Genomic DNA, 25,303 nt, shown 5'->3' with positions numbered 1-25,303 from the left:
ATGGCAAATGATGTTTAATGTGGAGAAGTGTAAGGTTTTGCACTTGGGGACTAAAAACATAAAAGCACAATACACATTAGGAGGGGAACCCTTGGGGGAATCAAAAATGGCGAAGGATCTGGGACTCTTGGTTGATGATAGATTAGGCAATAGCATGCAATGTCAAGTGGCAGCTGCCAAAGCCAGCAGAATATTAGCATGCATAAAGAAAGGGATGTATTCCAGAGATAAAACTATAATCCTTCCACTTTATAAAACTCTGGTCCGACCGCATCTGGAGTATTCTGTCCAGTTCTGGTCGCCATTCCTCAGGAGGGATGTGTTGGAGCTGGAGAGAGTCCAGAGAAGGGCAACTAAACTGATTAGGGGATTGAAGGACCTTAATTATGAAGAGCGTCTGCAATTGCTCGATTTATTCTCCCTGGAGAAGAGACGTCTGAGGGGGGACATGATAGCAATTTATAAATATTTCAATGGGGATCTCAGCTTAGAAAAAAAGCTGTTCAATCGAAGGGATTGCATGAGGACAAGAGGACATACAATGCGATTAGAGGAGAAGCGTTTTAACCTCAGGCAACGTGGGGGGTTCTTTACTGTTAGGGCTACAAGATTGTGGAATTCTCTACCACAAGAGGTGGTCTCTGCGGGAAGTATGGTGGCTTTCGAAAGACTCTTAGACGTACATCTCAAGGATCAGGACATTCAGGGGTATGAGAGATGATTACAGCCACACACACCTACACAGGTTGAACTGGATGGACCATTGTCTTTATTCAACCTCAACTACTATGTAACTCCCGTAACTATGTAACTATAAGTCTAGTGAAGGGAGCCTCCCACACATCTTCCCAATCCTCCTGATCTAAATCCGGGACATCAAATAGACATTTTTTTCTACATCTCTTTAACAGTTTAGACGTCTCAGGAAATAGAAATGTATATAAAGCTGATAATGGTTTGATTAAATCCTCATCCCTCAACAACAAGCCAAATTACTTAATGTCAAAGGCCAGGCAGTGCCTATGGTTACTTTAGTGAATTCTTGCATTAATCCACCAGGTTCTCAGGCACCAAACATGCAATATTTGGCTGAGAGCAGGTCCAGGAAAACCTGGAATCAAAAGAAGAGGGTTGAATAATGCTGGACATCAGATGAAGGACATCCAGCAGCAGAAAAAAAAGGCACTGCGGGAGAAATCTCTAGATTGAAAGTGATTTTTGCATCAAAACTGATTGATTTTGTTATTTTATCTTTTGATGAGCTATTCATTTTTTTATCTAGGTTTTTGGCTGCAGTTCCCCTTTAAATACAGTTTTATAACAGAAATAAACATTGCCAAAAGTTGCAACCCTTCCCTACTCCACTAAAAATGTGTTTTTGCTTCTGTCTGTGTCCCAATTGGATTTCTTAATCACTTACTATTCTGCTCTGTCCAAAACAAAATAAAAGCTTTCTGCTGGAGTTGGGCCAAACAGGAACAAGTTTTGCCTGCAGTTCTACTTTAAAGTTTTTAAAAATATTGTAATGGAAAACATTTGTTGAAAATAGTTGATTTATTATTTAAATATAATAGAAAGAAATAAAGGTTTGTCTGCAATATTCAAATATTTTATACATTAAATGTATTATTCTTCTGTTTCTCGTAATTCTAAAAGTGTAGTTAATATGTAGTTAAGTCAGATTAGTTTTGTGTTTGGTCCATCAGACATAAAATACTGAATATATAACCAGTTGAATACAATGTGAAGTGAATTTCATGGGGATAGCAAGCTATTATCATTCTTTAATCCTTCACTCTGCGGTATGAGAGGCAACTTCCAATGACCTCATTAAAGCCTGTGCCTTGGCGATTGTGAAAGACCCGGGAAGCTGGGGATCTCATTACTGACTTAGTTCTCATTAGGCACTTATCCATTCCTGACAATTCCACATTTTTAAAAGTCATTTAGTACGGCGGCAATGTGCCCACTTGTGCCATTATCAATTTATTTTGTCATGGGGAGTATTATTTTCTGCAAAGCCAAGACAATAAAATATTCATTTTCAAGAGCAGATTAATGGGAGGACGTTGGATTTGTTACTAGCCATTTCCCTCCTTCTAGCTGTTTAAAATCTAAAATGAAATGAGGTAAATATATTTCAATGCTTGATGGAACCCGTAGTTTGGCATTGCTACATTTTAGAACAGCTTAGAACATTAAAGCATTATTAAACCCTCGATGTTCTTTTGATTAACACATTGAGCACAATAAAATATACATTTCTCAGTAAAATATTTGGTAAATATTTTACCCCAGCACTTTACAAATTTCAATACTGCTGTCTCCTGCTCTTTCAGTGCTGCTTCTCTGAACTTCTGGTCTTCAGAGGAAACAGTTAACAGTGAGAAGGGGGTGGGTGGGAGGAGTAGGGGAGTGCCTTGCCATCATAGGCTATGGGGTTGTGTGATTCTATTGATTGGTATAGGGCAGTGGTGTCCAAACTGTGACCTGTGGGCCGAATGTGGTCCTTTGCTTGTCTTTATCCGGCCATTGACACCAACAGTGGAGAACCATTCCTCTCACTGACACCAACAGTGAGGCACTTTTCCTCCACTGACACCAATGATGGGGCACTATTCCTTCCACTGCCACAAGTGATGGGGCACTATTCCTTCCACTGCCACAAGTAATGGAGCACTATCCCTTCCACTGACACCAGTGATGGGGCACTATTCTTTCCACTGACACCAGTGATGGGGCACTATTCCTCCCTCTGACACCAGTGATGGGGCACTATTCCTTCCACTGACACCAGTGATGGGGCACTATTCCTTCCACTGACACCAGTGATGGAGCACTATTCCTCCCGCTGACACCAGTGATGGGGCACTATTCCTTCCACTGAAACCAGTGATGGGGCACTATTCCTTCCACTGACACAAGTGATGGGGCACTATTCCTTCCACTGCCACAAGTGATGGGGCACTATTCCTTCCACTGCCACAAGTAATGGAGCACTATTCCTTCCGCTGACACCAGTGATGGGGCACTATTCCTTCCACTGCCACAAGTAATGGAGCACTATTCCTTCCACTGACACCAGTGACGGGGCACTATTCTTTTTCACTGACACCAGTGATGGGGCACTATTCCTTCCACTGACACCAGTGATGGAGCACTATTCCTCCCACTGACACAAGTGATGGGCACTATTCCTTCCACTGACACCAGTGATGGGGCACTATTCCTCCCGCTGACACCAGTGATGGGGCACTATTCCTTCCACTGACACCAGTGATGGGGCACTATTCCTTCCACTGACACTAGTGATGGGGCACTATTCCTTACACTGACACAAGTGATGGGGTACTATTCCTTCCACTGCCACAAGTAATGGAGCACTATTCCTTCCACTGAAACCAGTGATGGGGCACTATTCTTTTTCACTGACACCAGTGATGGGGCACTATTCCTTCCACTGCCACAAGTGATGGGGCACTATTCATTCCATTGCCACAAGTAATGGAGCACTATTCCTTCCACTGACACCAGTGACGGGGCACTATTCTTTCCACTGACACCAGTAATGGGGCACTATTCCTTCCACTGACACCAGTGATGGGGCACTATTCCTCCCACTGACACCAGTGATGGGGCACTATTCCTCCCGCTGACACCAGTGATGGGGCACTATTCCTTCCACGACACCAGTGATGGGGCACTATTCCTTCCACTGACACCAGTGATGGGGCACTTTTCCTTCCGCTGACACCAATGATGGGGCACTATTCCTCCCACTGACACCAGTGATGGGGCACTATTCCTCCCACTGACACCAGTGATGGGGCACTATTCCTTCCGCTGACACCAATGATGGGGCACTATTCCTTCCACTGACACCAGTGATGGGGCACTATTCTTTCCACTGACACCCGTGATGGGGCACTGCTCCTTCCACTGACACCAGTGATGGGGCACTGTTCCTCCCACTGACACCAGCAATGGGGCATTATATCTCCCACTGACACCAGCTATGGGACACTATTCCTCTCACTAATACCAATGACGGGACACTATTCCTCCTTCTACTTAATACAGGCACTATGTAGCTTTTTACTCCCACTGATGCTGTGGCATTTTCTGCTTCCACTGGCCACTCCGCCCCCCCTAAAGTCTAAAGCATCAATTGGCCTTTTGTTTAGAAAGCTTGGAGATCCCTGGTGTAGGGAGACACAATTCTAGTCTATGAAGGCAAAGAGTGGTTCTACAGGATGCTCCAAGAAAAAGGAGCCACTGTGAAACAGGAAACTTGGGGCAGCAATCATGGCACCAGCTTAAACTGGATCGGGTTAAGTCTAAGTTCACACCTATGCATTTTAAGTGCCTTTTGCAGTTTGCAAAAATGCACTACAGTCCATTTACCATGCTTTCCTATAGTGCACGTTCACACCTATGTGTTTTTCAGCTGATGTGTTTTTGGAAGGGGTCAAGGACTTTTTTTTCCCACAGACTGCATTTTGCGTGCAATAGACTTTAATGGACCAGCACCAAAAATGCAATTGTTGCGTCGTGATGCGTTTTTACATGCATTTTGCGTTTTTTTCTTCATAAAAAACTGTGTATAGTGGGTTGATAAGAGCAGGCCGGGAAGCCGGCCGCCGCGTCCTTAACTCAACCGATGAGTCATCAGCTGTCAGTGGGGCTGGTAAAAATGTTGGAGGGACCCCATGCCTTTAAAAAAAAAAAAATGGCGTGGGATTCCCCTTAAAATCCATACCAGACCCGAAGGGCCTGGTATGGATTGCAGGGGGGGAACACTGTTTTTTTCCCAATTTATTTTATTGCCTGAAAGTCTTTTATTCACAGCTGACAGCTGATGGCTCATCGGTTTTAGGGATGTGGCGTCCGACTTCCCGATCCTATCATTAACAACCATCTATTCACAGTTTGTTAAAGAGACAAAAAGAAAAAAAATACGAAAAACATGAAAACTGCATGCAAAAAAACACATGAAAAATGCCTGAAAACCGCATCAACTGCATAGATGCAAACCTAAGGTAAAGGATAAAGAAGCTGCATACTCAGTAGGTGATTAAATCAGCTGCTGAAAGTGCTTACAATTTTCATAGTAGCACTTTAAAGTAGAATTTCTGCCCAAAACGAACTAGCCCTAAATATGCCCCTCCCCCCTCCTACCTATGCTGACTAACCTGTGTAAAAAAAAAAAAATATATATATATATACTTACCTATTTTCATCCCGCTTCGGTCCAGTCACATGATCTGGCTTCCCTGCATCAGCCAGTGGTGGCTGCAAAGGAAAGAATGGAGCGCCTACAACAGATGGACATGGGAGCCTATGGGTGTAGTCACTGCTCCTGGATTTCCCAGTCATTATCAGGCGCTGTCTCCCCTGCAGCAGCTGCTTGCTGACACAAGAGATCATGTGATCGGACTGGAGTGAGATGAAAATTAGTAAGTATGCAGATCTTTCAGACACAGGTTAGCCAGCATAGGTAGCAGGAGGGGGTAGGGGACATTTCTAAAGGTAGTTAGTGACAGGCAGGAATTCCACTTTAAGTCTCTAATTTATAAAGCTGCAATATTAAACTTAAATGTCTTATTTAGAGTTCACTGCACACTGTGAGCTTCTCATAGTGTGCAATAGAACCTTCAGCAAGTCGGAGAGAGCCTGCCTTATTCTCTGGTAGGAGGCAGCCAAGCATTGTTCCTCCCAACCCTGACTGTCCCGGGCCTGCCCCTTCCTATTCATTTCAGATCTTTCAAACAGGAAGGCTCAGCATCACATGCAAAGGTTACTTAGGGCAATTTGTATGCAAATGCAGCCTGCCTAGGAATGCCGACCTCTCTAGAAATCCATCCATCAAGGCATTCCCAGGAGACAGCCCATCATTTGCATCATTTGAACTACAGAGAATGTTTTTCCAGTCTTCCAGTCTTCTTAGACTTTCCTAAGCCCTGTGTCTGTGAACAATTAACATTGACTTAGGGAACATGGAAGAAGAAGGGAGGGTTTAGCTAAGACTAAACTAACTAGCACTAAACAGGAGGAGAGGACAGAGAAAGATACCAAATAAAGACGTTGTAATGGCCAGAAACCACCACTAGATGTCAGCATACTACAGGGAGATGATAACCTCATTGAGTTCAATGCAACACAGAAAAATACATAAATGTGGGCAGAACATAAAAGTATAACTAAAGGCAAAACCTTTTTGTTTAGTTTTGGATAGAGTGGAGAGGGACTAGAACACCTGTCAGTTTTTTTGTTTGCTGTGCACTTGTTGGGGAGATTCTCCCTCTCTTTTTGTCCTGTTAACAATTATCATTGAAAGTGAACGTAAAAGAAAACCCCAATTTTGGATTATCCCCAGAAAAGGAATAGAGGGGAAATCTTCCAATGGGGAAGGGATTTCCTTTCACTTCCTGTTTTGGGTATGGGACAGGAAGTGAAGAGAAATCCCCTCAATGGTAAAATAAAACTAACCCTCCTTACTCAATTTACAATTCCTATAGCGCCATAGGTGTGGGCACAGGGTGTGAAAGGTGTGCCTGGGCACAACCTAATTACCCCGTGCAGGGCCATCTTTAATATTGATTGAGACCTGGGCAAACATTTTCTTGCGCCCCCCAATGCAATTTTGCTCTCCACCTGCTCTGAGACATACAATAAATAGCAGCTCGACTCAAAATCAGTTTACTGAATCAGATCAGGCAGCAATTGCGATTGGTTGCCAGAGGTTACAGTGTATCATTACCACTCACTGACTAGCTGCTAGAGGTTACAGCACACATTATGGCTCACTGTTTATTTGCTAGAGGTTACAGCACATGACTTCTGCTTGTTGATTGGTTTCTAGAGATTACTGTACAATAATACTGCTCACTGGTTGCTAGAGGTTACTGGACATCCTTACCACTCACTAATTGGTTGCTAGAGGTTACTGCACATTATTGCTACTCACTGATTGGTTGCTAGAGGTTACTGCACATTATTACTGCTCACTAATTGGTTGCTAGAGGTTACTGTACATTATTACTACTCACTGATTTGCATCGCACAGACATTACATGTGATCTGCACAGCAGTGTGGTGTGAATCGCATGCGATGTTAAACATCCCACCAGTGTCAGCCCAGCCGTAGTATAGGGCAGGGATTCCCAAACTACGGCCCTGCAGCTGTTGCAGAACTACACATCCCATGAGGCATGATGGGAATTGTAGTTCCTGAACAACTGGAGGGCCATGGTTTGAGAATCCCTGGTATAGGGTGTTAGGCAAATTTAGTTTAGCTCCTCAGTAATCAGTGGAGCAGGGGTTGATTGCTTTTGTCTGCTCAGGGTTTCACAGGCTGCTGGTCTGATTGCTTACCCCTTCTGCCTTATAGAGGATTCTAGAAGCACAGTGGGAGGAAGAATAGAAAGGTAGCATGAAATGTATAAAGATCCAGCCAATCTCTGGGGAGGTGTGTCCAGGAGGTGGCTGGAGAGCCCATACATGGTAAACATATGCATAATGGAAAAATTTGTTTGGTTTAGTTCCAAATAGATTCATTATGTTACTAATTTCCTTGATTCGTTTCGGAATCTGTTTAGTTTAGTTTCATTTTCAATACATTTCTTTTCATTTAATAATTTTCTAACAAATTTTTCAGAACGATTCAAATTAGAATCGGTCGAAAAATGATCGACCAATTTGAATTCTGTGTGAAGAATAGCTGGTTGTTAAAGAGGAACTGCAGTCTGCTCACATAATTTGTAATAAAAGTATCTTTGCATTCTGAAGCTTCCCTACAACCACTTTGCATGTTATTTTATATGTATTGTGATTCTGTACTTGCGAAATATGCTGCAGAAATCTCCCTCCATTAAATCTGACTGCAGCCATTTTAATTGTGGGCAGCTGAAGCTGCTGCCTGTTCACTTCCTGGATTTACACAGACACACACATATACAAACACACACACACACACATATATAATATATATATATATATATATATATATATATATATATATATACTGTATATACTGTCTTTGTAAATATGTGTGTTTGTGAAAAAAAGTGCATCCAATCATACATTTCCCAGCATCTTTTAAGCTTGGGTAATAAGCCCCCCCCCCCCATCATGTCTGGGAGGCCGACAAGGAGAGGAAAACCACTGTGAGGGGGCCAGCAGCATCTGTGTCCACAGGCAAAGGTGGACGTGGTCCTTTCTCAGGTAGGACACGTTTTTCTCTGTTTAGTGATGTTACCTGTGCTATCCAGCCACAGCATGCAGAGGAGGTGGTGAACTGGCTAACTAAACCATCCTCATCCTCCTCATCCTCTATCAGCAAAGCTGAGACTAGTTTGCAGTACACCACAGCTGCCAGAGCGGCATATAGTGCCTCCTTGTCCACAGCTACTCCTGCCATAGCCCTAGCATCATGCATGGAGGAGTCAGCTGAGTAATTTGAACACATCATCAGTAGGGTTGAGCGGACACCTAGATGTCCGTGTTCGACGGGTTCGGCCGAACTTTAAAAAAAAGTCCGGGTCCGTGTCCCGGACTTTTACCGAACTTTTCCCGGACACCGAACCCCATTGAAGTCAATGGGGACCCGAACTTTAAGGCACTAAAATGGCTCTAAAACACCAAAGGAAAGGGCTAGAGTGCTGCAAATGGCAGCAAAACGTAATTAAGAGCATGGCAAGTGCTCTGCAAACAAATGTGGATAGGGAAATAACTTAAAACAACAAAAAAAAACAGAAAAATAAAACAATGTTCTTCTTCATCTCTGAAGGACGAGGCCCATATGGAGTAGGAGGGAGGTTGAGGTGGTGGTGGATGTGGCGGTGACATAGGCGTGCGCACAGGGTGTGCTGGGTGTGCCTGGGCACACCCTAATCACCTAGGGCACATAGCATTGCCAGTGAGGAGATGGGAAAGATCTCCCTGGGACCTGCTCTGCTCTATTTCTCCTTGCCTACAGGTACATGGCCCCGATACATTACTCTCCCTGCTGGCAAACACATGCATGTGTATTTCAACTTTGGGGTGCACACCTTAATGCAATAGGCTGCGCACACCTATGGGCGGTGTAGGTGGAAGCGGCGGTGGAGGAGGACCAGGGCCGGATTAACAGCATCATGGGCTTGGTGCTGAGGATTTTGAAGGGCCTTAAGGGCCGTGCCTTGCCATGCACCCAGAGGAGGAAGGGTGCAGCCATGCATGCCTAATTCAACATGGGATGCTGTCTCTGAAGCCCATAAACACATCCATGCATCGCCAACTGTCCCTCCTTGTCCGGCCTTCACGCTGTGTGGGGAGGTTCTGAGGGTGCTGCCTGGGGAAGCGAGCATAGAAGCCAGACTTCTGTGTTTACAAGTGACAGAAGAGCGGTAACAGTGAATATGGCCAACCCGGGGCCTATATAAAAGGTAGGGGCCTGGAGCTGCAGCTCCAATAGCCCCTACATTAATCTGGCCCTGAGGAGGAGGACGAGGTAGCCAACACTGCTTCTTTTCAAAAATTTTAAATGAGGGTACACCCCAAAAGAGTGAGAAAGAGCAAAAATGGAACAATGGGTGGGTAAGGTCGGTATCCATTGCTATTCTGCATAAGGTACGGAAAAGTCCCGTGGGATCCATGCCTGGTTCATTTTAATGAACGTGAGCTTGTCCACATTGTCTCTGGACAGGCGGCTGCGCTTGTCTGTTATAACGCCCCCAGCCGTGCTAAATACCCGTTCAGATAATACACTGGCTGCAGGGCACGCCAGCACCTCCAAGGCGTAAAGGGCAAGCTCAGGCCATGTGCCCAATTTGGAGACCCAGAAGTTGAAGGGGGCAGACCCGTCATTCACTACATGTAGGCGTGTGCACACATACTGCTCCACCATGTTGGTAAAATGCTGCCTCCTGCTAAGACGTTCCATCTGAGCTGCTGGTGCTGCTGTTTGTTGTGGCGTGCTGACAAAGCTTTTCCACATTTCGGCCATGCTAACCCTGCCTTCTGAGGTGCTGGCGGTGCCCTGGTTGCGTTGGCGACCTCCTCCTCCTCCTCCTCTGCCTTGTGCTTCCACTGTGGCCCCGCTGTCAGATGGGAATGCCAGCAGCATGGAGTCTACCAGCGTGCGCTTGTACTCGCGCATCTTGCGATCGCGCTCCAGTGAGTGAATTAAGGACGGTACGTTGTCCTTGTAACGGGGATCCAGCAGCGTGGCCACCCAGTAATCAGCACAAGTTAGAATGTGGGCAACTCGGCGGTCGTTGTGGAGACACTGCAGCATGTAATCGCTCATGTGTGCCAGGCTGCCCAGAGGCGACGAAAGGCTGTCCTCTGTGGGAGGTGTATCGTCCGTGTCCTCTGTATCCCCCCAGCCACGCACCAGTGATGGCCATGAGCTGGCCTGGGTGCCACCCTGCTGTGAACATGGTTCCATCTCCTCCTCCAGCTCCTCCTCCTCCTCATCCTCCTCATCCTCCAGAACTGTGCCCCTGCTGGACAATTGCGTCCCTGGCGTTTGCGTGTGCAGGAACCCACCCTCGGAGCCCCTTGCGAATGACTGCCCTGAAAGCCTTGGAAATGTTACCTCTTCATCCTCCTCCTCCTCCTCATCCTGTGCCACATCCTCTTCCATCATCGCCCGAATTGTTTTTTCAAGGAGGCATAGAAGTGGGATAGTTAAGCTGAGAACGGCGTCATTGCCACTGGCCATGTTGGTGGAGTACTCAAAACAGCGCAACAAGGCACACAGGTCTCGCATGGAGGCCCAGTTATTGGTGGTGAAGTGGTGCTGTTCCGCAGAGCGACTCACGCGTGCGTGCTGCAGCTGAAACTCCACTATGGCCTGCTGCTGCTCGCACAGTCTTTCCAGCATGTGCAAGGTGGAGTTCCACCTTGTGGGCACGTCACATATGAGGCGGTGAGCGGGAAGGCCGAAGTTACGCTGCAGCGCTGCCAGGCGAGCAGCAGCAGGGTGAGAACGCCGAAAGTGCGCACAAACGGCCCGCACTTTCTGCAGCAGCTCTGACATATCGGGGTAGTTTTTAAGGAACCTCTGCACCACCAAATTCAGCACATGCGCCAGGCAAGGGATGTGCGTCAAACCGGCTAGGCCCAGAGCTGCTATGAGATTTCGCCCGTTATCGCACACCACCAGGCCGGGCTTGAGGCTCGCTGGCAGCAACCACTCATTTGTCTGCTGTTCCATGCTCCTCCACAACTCCTGCGCGGTGTGTGGTTTGTCCCCCAAACAGGCAAGTTGTAAAACTGCCTGCTGTCGTTTACCCCTGGCCGTGCTGAAGTTGGTGGTGAAGGTGTTACGCTGTCCGGATGAGGAGGCGGTAGAGGATGAGGAAGCGGAGTAGGAGGAGTTAGGAACAGGAGGCAAACTGAAGCGCCCTGCAATCCTCGGTGGTGGAAGGACATGCGCCAAATTGCTATCCGCCTCAGGCCCATCCGCCACTGCATTTACCCAGTGTGCCGTTAGGGAGATATAACGCCCCTGACCGTGCTTACTGGTCCACGTATCCGTAGTTAGGTGGACCTTGGCACAGATGGCGTTGCGCAGTGCACACCTGATATTTTCCCCCACTTGGTTGTGCAGGGAAGGGATGGCTTGCCTGGAAAAGTAGTGGCGGCTGGGCACGACGTACTGTGGGACAGCCACCGACATAAGGTTTTTAAAACTGTGCGTCTCCACCAGACGGAATGACAGCATTTCAAAGGCCAATAATTTTGAAATGCTGGCATTCAGGGCCAGGGATCGCGGGTGGGTAGGGGGGTACTTCCTCTTCCTCTCAAGTGTTTGGGAGATGGAAAGCTGAACGCTTCCACGGGACATTGTGGAGATGGTTGTTGGTGACCCAGGTGGTGGTGTTGCTGACAGATCGTCTGTTTGCGGGGTGGCAGGTGCCGGTATCACTACAGATGTGGCTGGAGCGGCCGAGACTGCAGCAGAAGAGGAAGCAGGATGAGCCAGAGACGTTTCTTGGTTTTGAAGGTGTGTACTCCACTGCAGCTCGTGCTTTGCACTTAGATGCCTGATCATGCAGGTTGTGCTCAGGTTGAGAAGGTTTATGCCTCGCTTCAAGCTCTGATTGCACAGGGTGCAAACCACTCGTGTCCTGTCATCAGCACATTTTCTAAAGAACTTCCACGCTAGAGAACTCCTTTGAGCTGACTTTGGTGCGCTCGTTCCCTTGCTGCGTTGGGCAGTAGCGGGCGTAGTGTCTAGGGCACGGCCGCTCCGCTTCTGCACCCTGCTCCCTCTTCTGCTGTGCTGGTGGCTCTGTGCGACCACCGCCTCTTCCTCCAAACTACTCAGGTCACCTGCATGACGTTCATTCCATGTGGGGTCGAGGACCTCATCGTCCTCCACATCATCTTCCACCCAGTCTTCACCCCTGCCCTCCTTGTCGGTCTCCACAATGCTGAACGCCGCAGCAGTTGGCACCTGCGTTTCGTCATCATCGGAGACGTGCTGCGATGATCCTTGCATGTACTCATCTTGAGAAATAAGTGGTTGGGCATCGCTGCACTCAATCTCTTCCACTTCTGGGGCAGGGCTAGGTGGATGGCCCTGGGAAACCCTGCTGACAGAGTCCTCAAAAAGAATAAGAGACTGCTGTATGGCTTGGGGCTCAGACTGCTGGCCTGATTTGCAAGGGGGTGAGGTGAAAGACGGTTGGACATTGGCTGCAGGTGCCAACTCTGACCTTTCTGCAGTAGACTGGGTGGGAGACAATGTGAAGGAACTGGAGGCACTGTCAGCAGCAAACCAATCTACTATCGCCTCAACTTGTTCTGGCCTCATCACTTCTAGGGGCGTTTGATGCCCTACCAAATACTGATGCAGGTTCTGTCGCCTACTCACACTTGAGGAAGGTGTTTCACTTGTGCGTGTAGCTGGCACAGATCGACCACGTCCTCTCCTTGCAACAGGAGCTCTACCAGCAGCACCACGACCCAGGCCACGGCCCTTATTTGACGGTCTCCTCATATTTCTGTAATTTAAGATCTTGCCCTAGAAAGGTTTTTATTGAATAGCGGAATAGGAAATATGATCCAAAAAAGTGTATGTATCTCGCACGTACAAAACCACACTAGGCCCCAATTACTATTGTTTCTACCCCTAAAAGGATGGATGAGGAGTAGGAGGAGTATGGAACAGACAGCACCCTCAAATCTTCAGAAGTATGAGATGAACCCCAAAAACTTGGAAAGGTGGATCTCACACGTACCGACACAGACTATCCCGCAATTCAATTGATCCTCAAAGGTTTTTATTGAATAGCGGAATAGGAAATATGATCAAAAAAAGTGTATGTATCTCGCACGTACACAACCACACTAGGCCCCAATTACTATTGTTTGTACCCCTAAAAGGATGGATGAGGAGTAGGAGGAGGAGTATGGAACAGGCAGCACCCTCAAATCTTCAGAAGTATGAGATGAACCCCAAAAACTTGGAAAGGTGGATCTCACACGTACCGACACAGACTATCCCGCAATTCAATTGATCCTCAAAGGTTTTTATTGAATAGCGGAATAGGAAATATGATCAAAAAAAGTGTATGTATCTCGCACGTACACAACCACACTAGGCCCCAATTACTATTGTTTGTACCCCTAAAAGGATGGTTGAGCAGTAGGAGCAGGAGTATGGAACAGGCAGCACCCTCAAATCTTCAGAAGTATGAGATGAACCCCAACAACTTGGAAAGGTGGATCTCACACGTACCGACACAGACTATCTCGCAATTGAATTGATCCCCAAAGGTTTTAATTGAATAGCGGAATAGAAAATATGATCAAAAAGAAAGTGTATGTATCTCGCACGTACACCACCACACTAGGCCCCAACTACTATTGTTTGTACCCCTAAAAGGATGGTTGAGCAGTAGGAGGAGGAGTATGGAACAGGCAGCACCCACAAATCTTCAGAAGTATGAGATGAACCCCAAAAACTTGGAAAGGTGGATCTCTCTCACACGTACCAACACAGACTATCCCCCAATTTAACTGATCCCCAAAGGTTTTTGATTAAATAGCGGAATAGAAAATATGATCCAAAAAAAGTGTATGTATATCACACGTACACAACCACACTAGGCCCCAATTACTATTGTTTGTACCCCTAAAAGGCTAGATGAGGAGTAGGGGGGGTATGGAACAGGCAGCACCCTCAAACCTTCAGAAGTATGAGATGAACCCCAACAACTTGGAAAGGTGGATCTCTCTCACACGTACCAACACAGACTATCCCCCAATTTAACTGATCCCCAAAGGTTTTTGATTAAATAGCGGAATAGAAAATATGATCCAAAAAAAGTGTATGTATATCACACGTACACAACCACACTGGGCCCCAATTACTATTGTTTGTACCCCTAAAAGGCTAGATGAGGAGTAGGGGGAGTATGGAACAGGCAGCACCCTCAAACCTTCAGAAGTATGAGATGAACCCCAACAACTTGGAAAGGTGGATCTCTCTCACACGTACCAACACAGACTATCCCCCAATTTAACTGATCCCCAAAGGTTTTTGATTAAATAGCGGAATAGAAAATATGATCCAAAAAAAGTGTATGTATATCACACGTACACAACCACACTAGGCCCCAATTACTATTGTTTGTACCCCTAAAAGGCTAGATGAGGAGTAGGGGGGGTATGGAACAGGCAGCACCCTCAAACCTTCAGAAGTATGAGATGAACCCCAACAACTTGGAAAGGTGGATCTCTCTCACACGTACCAACACAGACTATCCCCCAATTTAACTGATCCCCAAAGGTTTTTGATTAAATAGCGGAATAGAAAATATGATCCAAAAAAAGTGTATGTATATCACACGTACACAACCACACTAGGCCCCAATTACTATTGTTTGTACCCCTAAAAGGCTAGGAGTAGGGGGAGTATGGAACAGGCAGCACCCTCAAACCTTCAGAAGTATGAGATGAACCCCAACAACTTGGAAAGGTGGATCTCTCTCACACGTACCAACACAGACTATCCCCCAATTTAACTGATCCCCAAAGGTTTTTGATTAAATAGCGGAATAGAAAATATGATCCAAAAAAAGTGTATGTATATCACACGTACACAACCACACTAGGCCCCAATTACTATTGTTTGTACCCCTAAAAGGCTAGATGAGGAGTAGGGGGAGTATGGAACAGGCAGCACCCTCAAACCTTCAGAAGTATGAGATGAACCCCAACAACTTGGAAAGGTGGATCTCTCTCACACGTACCAACACAGACTATCCCCCAATTTAACTGATCCCCAAAGGTTTTTGATTAAATAGCGGAATAGAAAATATGATCCAAAAAAAGTGTATGTATATCACACGTACACAACCACACTAGGCCCCAATTACTATTGTTTGTACCCCTAAAAGGCTAGATGAGGAGTAGGGGGGGTATGGAACAGGCAGCACCCTCAAATCTTCAGAAGTATGAGATGAACCCCAAAAACTTGGAAAGGTGGATCTCTCTCACACGTACCAACACAGACTATCCCCCAATTTAACTGATCCCCAAAGGTTTTTGATTAAATAGCGGAATAGAAAATATGATCCAAAAAAAGTGTATGTATATCACACGTACACAACCACACTAGGCCCCAATTACTATTGTTTGTACCCCTAAAAGGCTAGATGAGGAGTAGGGGGAGTATGGAACAGGCAGCACCCTCAAACCTTCAGAAGTATGAGATGAACCCCAACAACTTGGAAAGGTGGATCTCTCTCACACGTACCAACACAGACTATCCCCCAATTTAACTGATCCCCAAAGGTTTTTGATTAAATAGCGGAATAGAAAATATGATCCAAAAAAAGTGTATGTATATCACACGTACACAACCACACTGGGCCCCAATTACTATTGTTTGTACCCCTAAAAGGCTAGATGAGGAGTAGGGGGAGTATGGAACAGGCAGCACCCTCAAACCTTCAGAAGTATGAGATGAACCCCAACAACTTGGAAAGGTGGATCTCTCTCACACGTACCAACACAGACTATCCCCCAATTTAACTGATCCCCAAAGGTTTTTGATTAAATAGCGGAATAGAAAATATGATCCAAAAAAAGTGTATGTATATCACACGTACACAACCACACTAGGCCCCAATTACTATTGTTTGTACCCCTAAAAGGCTAGATGAGGAGTAGGGGGGGTATGGAACAGGCAGCACCCTCAAACCTTCAGAAGTATGAGATGAACCCCAACAACTTGGAAAGGTGGATCTCTCTCACACGTACCAACACAGACTATCCCCCAATTTAACTGATCCCCAAAGGTTTTTGATTAAATAGCGGAATAGAAAATATGATCCAAAAAAAGTGTATGTATATCACACGTACACAACCACACTAGGCCCCAATTACTATTGTTTGTACCCCTAAAAGGCTAGGAGTAGGGGGAGTATGGAACAGGCAGCACCCTCAAACCTTCAGAAGTATGAGATGAACCCCAACAACTTGGAAAGGTGGATCTCTCTCACACGTACCAACACAGACTATCCCCCAATTTAACTGATCCCCAAAGGTTTTTGATTAAATAGCGGAATAGAAAATATGATCCAAAAAAAGTGTATGTATATCACACGTACACAACCACACTAGGCCCCAATTACTATTGTTTGTACCCCTAAAAGGCTAGATGAGGAGTAGGGGGAGTATGGAACAGGCAGCACCCTCAAACCTTCAGAAGTATGAGATGAACCCCAACAACTTGGAAAGGTGGATCTCTCTCACACGTACCAACACAGACTATCCCCCAATTTAACTGATCCCCAAAGGTTTTTGATTAAATAGCGGAATAGAAAATATGATCAAAAAAAGTGTATGTATATCACACGTACACAACCACACTAGGCCCCAATTACTATTGTTTGTACCCCTAAAAGGCTAGATGAGGAGTAGGGGGGGTATGGAACAGGCAGCACCCTCAAACCTTCAGAAGTATGAGATGAACCCCAACAACTTGGAAAGGTGGATCTCTCTCACACGTACCAACACAGACTATCCCCCAATTTAACTGATCCCCAAAGGTTTTTGATTAAATAGCGGAATAGAAAATATGATCCAAAAAAAGTGTATGTATATCACACGTACACAACCACACTAGGCCCCAATTACTATTGTTTGTACCCCTAAAAGGCTAGATGAGGAGTAGGGGGGGTATGGAACAGGCAGCACCCTCAAACCTTCAGAAGTATGAGATGAACCCCAACAACTTGGAAAGGTGGATCTCTCTCACACGTACCAACACAGACTATCCCCCAATTTAACTGATCCCCAAAGGTTTTTGATTAAATAGCGGAATAGAAAATATGATCCAAAAAAAGTGTATGTATATCACACGTACACAACCACACTAGGCCCCAATTACTATTGTTTGTACCCCTAAAAGGCTAGGAGTAGGGGGAGTATGGAACAGGCAGCACCCTCAAACCTTCAGAAGTATGAGATGAACCCCAACAACTTGGAAAGGTGGATCTCTCTCACACGTACCAACACAGACTATCCCCCAATTTAACTGATCCCCAAAGGTTTTTGATTAAATAGCGGAATAGAAAATATGATCCAAAAAAAGTGTATGTATATCACACGTACACAACCACACTAGGCCCCAATTACTATTGTTTGTACCCCTAAAAGGCTAGATGAGGAGTAGGGGGAGTATGGAACAGGCAGCACCCTCAAACCTTCAGAAGTATGAGATGAACCCCAACAACTTGGAAAGGTGGATCTCTCTCACACGTACCAACACAGACTATCCCCCAATTTAACTGATCCCCAAAGGTTTTTGATTAAATAGCGGAATAGAAAATATGATCCAAAAAAAGTGTATGTATATCACACGTACACAACCACACTAGGCCCCAATTACTATTGTTTGTACCCCTAAAAGGCTAGATGAGGAGTAGGGGGGGTATGGAACAGGCAGCACCCTCAAATCTTCAGAAGTATGAGATGAACCCCAAAAACTTGGAAAGGTGGATCTCTCTCACACGTACCAACACAGACTATCCCCCAATTTAACTGATCCCCAAAGGTTTTTGATTAAATAGCGGAATAGAAAATATGATCCAAAAAAAGTGTATGTATATCACACGTACACAACCACACTAGGCCCCAATTACTATTGTTTGTACCCCTAAAAGGCTAGATGAGGAGTAGGGGGGGTATGGAACAGGCAGCACCCTCAAACCTTCAGAAGTATGAGATGAACCCCAACAACTTGGAAAGGTGGATTTCTCTCACACGTACCAACACAGACTATCCCCCAATTTAACTGATCCCCAAAGGTTTTTGATTAAATAGCGGAATAGAAAATATGATCCAAAAAAAGTGTATGTATATCACACGTACACAACCACACTAGGCCCCAATTACTATTGTTTGTACCCCTAAAAGGCTAGGAGTAGGGGGAGTATGGAACAGGCAGCACCCTCAAACCTTCAGAAGTATGAGATGAACCCCAACAACTTGGAAAGGTGGATCTCTCTCACACGTACCAACACAGACTATCCCCCAATTTAACTGATCCCCAAAGGTTTTTGATTAAATAGCGGAATAGAAAATATGATCCAAAAAAAGTGTATGTATATCACACGTACACAACCACACTAGGCCCCAATTACTATTGTTTGTACCCCTAAAAGGCTAGATGAGGAGTAGGGGGGGTATGGAACAGGCAGCACCCTCAAACCTTCAGAAGTATGAGATGAACCCCAACAACTTGGAAAGGTGGATCTCTCTCACACGTACCAACACAGACTATCCCCCAATTTAACTGATCCCCAAAGGTTTTTGATTAAATAGCGGAATAGAAAATATGATCCAAAAAAAGTGTATGTATATCACACGTACACAACCACACTAGGCCCCAATTACTATTGTTTGTACCCCTAAAAGGCTAGGAGTAGGGGGAGTATGGAACAGGCAGCACCCTCAAACCTTCAGAAGTATGAGATGAACCCCAACAACTTGGAAAGGTGGATCTCTCTCACACGTACCAACACAGACTATCCCCCAATTTAACTGATCCCCAAAGGTTTTTGATTAAATAGCGGAATAGAAAATATGATCCAAAAAAAGTGTATGTATATCACACGTACACAACCACACTAGGCCCCAATTACTATTGTTTGTACCCCTAAAAGGCTAGATGAGGAGTAGGGGGAGTATGGAACAGGCAGCACCCTCAAATCTTCAGAAGTATGAGATTGTGTTCACTGTACCCCACAAAGATTGAGTTCACTGCACCCCACAATGATTGTGTTCACTGCACCCCACAAAGATTGTGTTCACTGCACCTCACAAAGATTGTGTTCACTGTACCCCCCAAAGATTGTGTTCACTGCACCCCACAAAGATTCTGTTCACTGTACCCCACAAAGATTGTGTTCACTGCACCCTAAAAGGATGTTGTTCACTGCACCCCACAAAGATTGTGTTCACTGCACCCTAAAAGGATGTTGTTCACTGCACCCCAAAAAGATTGTGTTCACTGTACCCCCCCAAAGATTGTGTTCACTGCACCCCACAAAGATTGTGTTCACTGCACCCCAAAAAGATTGTGTTCACTGTACCCCCCAAAGATTGTGTTCACTGCACCCCAAAAAGATTGTGTTCACTGTACCCCCCAAAGATTGTGTTCACTGCACCCCACAAAGATTCTGTTCACTGTACCCCACAAAGATTGTGTTCACTGCACCCCAAAAAGATTGTGTTCACTGTACCCCCCCAAAGATTGTGTTCACTGCACCCCACAAAGATTCTGTTCACTGCACCCCACAAAGGATTTTGTTCACTGCACCCCAAAAAGATTGCGTTCACTGCACCCCAAAAAGGATTTTGATCACTGCACCCCAAAAAGGATGTTGTTCACTGCACCCCAAAAATGATTTTGTTCACTCCACCCCAAAAAGATTGTGTTCACTGCACCCCACAAAGATTGTGTTCACTGCACCCCAAAAAGATTGTGTTCACTGTACCCCCCAAAGATTGTGTTCACTGCACCCCACAAAGATTCTGTTCACTGTACCCCACAAAGATTGTGTTCACTGCACCCCAAAAAGATTGTGTTCACTGCACCCCAAAAAGGATGTTGTTCACTGCACCCCAAAAAGGATGTTGTTCACTCCACCCCAAAAAGATTGTGTTCACTGCACCCCACAAAGATTGTGTTCACTGCACCCCAAAAATGATTTTGTTCACTGCACCCCAAAAAGGATTTTGTTCACTGCACCCCAAAAAGGATGTTGTTCACTCCACCCCAAAAAGATTGTGTTCACTGCACCCCAAAAAGATTGTGTTCACTGCACCCCACAAAGGATTTTGTTCACTGCACCCCAAAAAGATTGTGTTCACTGCACCCCAAAAAGGATGTTGTTCACTGCACCCCAAAAAGGATTTTGTTCACTGCACCCCAAAAAGATTGTGTTCACTGCACCCCACAAAGGATTTTGTTCACTGCACCCCACAAAGATTGTGTTCACTGCACACCAAAAAGGATTGTGTTCACTGCACCCCAAAAAGATTTTGTTCACTGCACCCCAAAAAGATTGTGTTCACTGCAGCCCAAAAAGATTATGTTCACTGCAGCCCAAAAAGATTGTGTTCACTGCAGCCCAAAAAGATTGTGTTCACTGCAGCCCAAAAAGATTGTGTTCACTGCAGCCCAAAAAGATTGTGTTCACTGCAGCTCACACACAGAAAAATGGATGTGGATCACTGACACCTGCCTATCTCCAATCCCACACCACACAGCAATATCGATTGTAGTTTGTAGAACACAGTTTCCCTAAAATTCAGCAGACTCTGTCCCTAACAGGATTGAGAAGAGATCGTAGATCAGGATTGAGTGCAGATTCACCCCACCCCCCACACAGCAATATCGATTGTAGTTTGTAGAAGACACTGACCCTATAATTCAGCAGACTCTATCCCTAAAATGCCTACAACTCGCCCTGCCTAAACACTCCGACCTGTCCCTCAATTCTATCCGGACACAAATGGTTTTTTCCTGCCTATCTTTCCCTAATCAGCAGCCAGCACATTGATGTGTGCTCTGTCCCTTAGCTAAGCAGCAGAATGACGCTGCTGCGGCGGCTGCCTCGAACTTATAAAGACTTGGTCACATGCTTCAGACGGCCAATCACAGCTACTAAGACATTTGCAGGCATGGCTGGGATGGCTTAAGGCACACCAGTTAAACGATTGTTGATTGGCTGTTGAAAGCCCGCCATGAAAAGAGCGCCAAAGCATGCAAAACCCGGAAATAAAACGACCGAACACGGATTTTTACCCGAACATACAGTAAAGTGTCCGTGTCCGTGTTCGGGTAAAAAAAATCCAATTATTCGGTACGAACACGAATAATACAGTCCGTGTTCGCTCAACACTAATCATCAGCCATTTGCTTCTTGATGATGCACAGCTATTACTTGATTAAGATCTTGGTTCTGAGGTTGAGGAAGGTAGTAACATGAACCTACGGAGAGAGGAGAACACTGATAAACAACAAATTGGCAGTCATGCTCCCCCAGCTGTAGCGTATTGCCAAGTTCGCTCCAGTGATTAAGAGGATAAAGGGGTCGATGATGATAAGGTCACTGACATGACTTGGGTACCGGATAGAGCAGAGGAGGAAACTGAGGGGGAGAACAACCCCAACGAGGCAGGATGTCCTCCAGAGGCAGCTATAATGGAACAGTAGAGAGCAGCCACCCTGTTCCCCATCAGATTGTGGAGCTGTTATCTCCCAGGCTCACTTCCCACAGCTCTGCTGTGTGGGCCTTTTTTAGTACATGTGCAGCTAATCGCACTGTTACAATTTGCAATCTCTGCCACAAGCAGATCAAGCATGGCAAAAACACCAGCCATTTGGGTTCCACATGCTTGCAAAGGCATTTAACCTCCCACCACTCAGCCCATTGGCAAGAGCACCTGAAAGCCACACAAAGGGACACAATTCTTTGCCTCCTCACTTTTCAAATCTACTCCTGCTATATTGGAAAAATCGGCCGCACACCACCACGGAGCTAAAGCTTGTAAGATCCTTTATCGTCACTATGCCAGACCTCAAATCAGGAACAATGTTGACGTGTTTCACACATGCATATTGTGCTTAATCATAACCCTCGCTGGATCTCATGACCTCTCAGCAGCCTCCACCCAAAGGATGTAACATGTCCCATGCAACACAATCTCTGCCCCAGCTGCTGCATCAAAAAAAAAAAAAAACACTCACTGCCACCCAAATTCCCGGTGTCTAAATTCCAGCTTGTCCAAATCTCTGGGTTTACAACTCCTGACGTTCAGTCTGATGGATTCTGCCCTCTTTCACGAATTTGCAGAATGTGTTGTACCACAATGGCCGGTTCCCAGTCACTATTTCTTTGTATGTAAGACCATTCCAGCTCTGTACCATCATGTGGAAGGCAATATTTTGGCATTGTTGGGCAAGGCAGTCAGCAGTAAAGTCCACCTTACTGCTGACACGTGGTCCAGCAAGCATGGTCAGGGACGAAACATTTTGTTTACAGCACACTGGGTAACTCTGCTTGCAATTAGGAAGGATGCAGGACAGGGCTCAGTGCTGGAGCTTGTTTTGCTGCCATGCCTCTGTATAGCTGGTGGTGATGATGCAATATCTGTCAGCTCCACCCCCTCCTCCCCATGCCCTCCTCTGCTGAATTGTCCTATAAACCACTAGTGCCCCCTAAGCATTCAAGGGGCTATTCAACGAGCTAGGCTAAAAGATGCCATGCAGTGCTTTAGCTGGTCTGTCTAGGGGACACGAGCCACACTGGAGCAGAAATTCTTCTGCAGTGGCAGGCCCATAGGGGGTTCACACCACGGAAACTTGAGCCAGGAATGATGATGTGCAATAATGGCACTAACCTTCTGTCTGCCCTTCGACAGGGAAAGTGGACACATGTGCCATGCCTGGCACACGTCCTCAATTTGGTGGTGCAGTGTTTCCTAAACAGGTACCCAGGTTTGCAAGATATTCTAAGGCAGGCCAGAAGAGTCTGTAGCCATTCAGGCGGTCATACACAGTCAGTGTTTTATTAGCTGAAATACAGCAGGAATTCCACCTGCCTGTAAACCGCATAATTTGTGACATGCCCTTCAGGTGGAACTCAACTTTGGTAATGCTGAAGTAGATGCACATGCAGCATAGGGCCGTCAGCGAGTACCTGTCTGAGTATGGCACAAGGACAGGCTCCTGGGAGCTTGGCTTTTCTTTCCACGCCAATGGCTGCTGATAAAGGATGCTTGCACTGTACTGTCACCATTTGAGGAGGCAACAAGGATGGTGAACCATGACAATGCATGCATCTATGACACTATTCATCTTGTGTTCCTGCTGGAGCATACTCTGCGTGGCATTATGGACAGGGCACTCAAGGCAGAGCAGTGGGAGGAAGAGGAGGACTTCCTTTCCTCTCAAGACCCGCTTTATGCAGACACCATTCTTGCAACATCACAGAACACACAAGAGGAGAAGTAGGAGGATTCTGGCAGTTTTGGAGGCATTGAAGCAGATGAAGAAATACATCAAACCTTAAGAGATGGTTTTCAGTTCCCAGAAACATTGGGAGTAGTAAATGGTTGGGAGGAGGCAGTTCCATATAGTGTAATCCTCAGTGACCCCGAGGACTCTGCTTTTCATGCTTTCCGCAAACTTGCAGTGGATGGGCTACCTTATTCTTCAAAGCCTGTGAAAGGAAACAATAATTTGTGGCATCAAGGATAAGGATCATTATTGATTGGCAACCCTCCTTGACCACGGTTACAAGGGGAAAGTCAATGAACTCATCAACGATGAGTCGTGGAACTGATCGCAGAGCGACAACACAATGAAATATCTTAAGGACACCTTAAATAGGAGTTTATTTAACACCTTTCCAGACTCTAGTAGGTTACAGACTCATGAAAAAGGTAGTTTTGAGGCTTTTGTTGGTCAAAGGAGGAGCGGTGGAGAAGGGGGCCGCCTAAGAGATGCATTTAAAAAAAGTTTTAGTCCCTGGCACCCAGGGCTGTCAGCTTCCACATCCCATCAGCAGCATCTGCACCATATGGTGGAAGATTATTTAGGGCTGAAAACAGACATGAGAACTTTCCAGTAGACATTCCACTGGTTACTGGGTCATGAGAATAGACCACTGGCCAGATCTTGCCCAGTATGCAATTAAGTTGCTGGGCTGCCCAGTCTACAGCATGCTTCCTGAATGGGAATTTAGTGCTACTGGAGGTTTTGTGACAGATAAAAGAGAATGCTTGTCCACAGATTCTGTTGACCGGCTGACATTTGTCAAAATTAATCAGTCCTGGATTAGCAGCAGTTATCAAGCCCCTAATGCAGATGTCACTGAATAAATGTTTTTGGGATCTGGAATCTCTGCAAGACTGTCTAGGCTGCCTAGCTTTGTGGCCGTTGATTTTATCTTGAAGTCATTTTTTTATTTTTTTTTTTAGGTTTCGTGGGCACAATACACCCCCAATGACCAATTTTTTCTCACCTGTTTGACAGGTGCATATAATTAACATTTTTTACAGCAAAGCCAATTCTTGCTATCATTAAGAGTACCTCTATAGGTTTATGGTGTGAAGGCACCACCAACACCCAAAGTCCAATTTTTCCGCACCTGTTTGACTGGTGCATATACTGTACTTTCAATTTTTTAAAGAAAGGCAAATTCTTGCTTTCATCAAGAGTACCTTTAGCCATTTCTTGCATTTTGTAAATTTATTTTGAAGCTTCTCTTTTGATGTTATTTTTGGACATTATTTTTGTAAGAAAAATAAACAAGAGTACCTCTATAGGGTTATGGCGTAAAGGCACTACCAACACCCAAAGCCCAATTTTTCCACACCTGTTACTTCTACCCAAAGTATGCAAAAGAGACACAAGACATTAGTTAAAATAAAATTGGTAATCTTGGCCTGAGTGTACTATAATATGGCTTTTTCACATAAGGCTTGCTCACTGTGGTGCAAAATATTGTTTACTTCCATCCAAAGTCTGCCAAAGAGACACCAGAATTTATCCCAAAAATTTTTTACACGGTACAGATGCGTCACTTTACAGGCAGACTAAGGGGATGCCCCAGGCACTATATTTAAATAATTTTTTTCATTTCTAGTCATCATTAAAATCACTGCTCCTTTAAAAACACCTTTTTTTTTAAAACAAAAACAATTTGCATCGATACACATCTCCCAGCACAGTACCTGGGCCCCCATACCCTTTTTGTTGCCAATAACTTGCATTCAAGCCTTCAAA

The sequence above is a fragment of the Pelophylax lessonae genome, assembly GCF_965119305.1.
Source record: "Pelophylax lessonae genome assembly, chromosome: 1".
Lineage (NCBI taxonomy): Eukaryota > Metazoa > Chordata > Amphibia > Anura > Ranidae > Pelophylax > Pelophylax lessonae.
The sequence above is the reverse complement of the archived record's forward strand: the minus strand, read 5'-3'. Positions refer to the sequence as shown.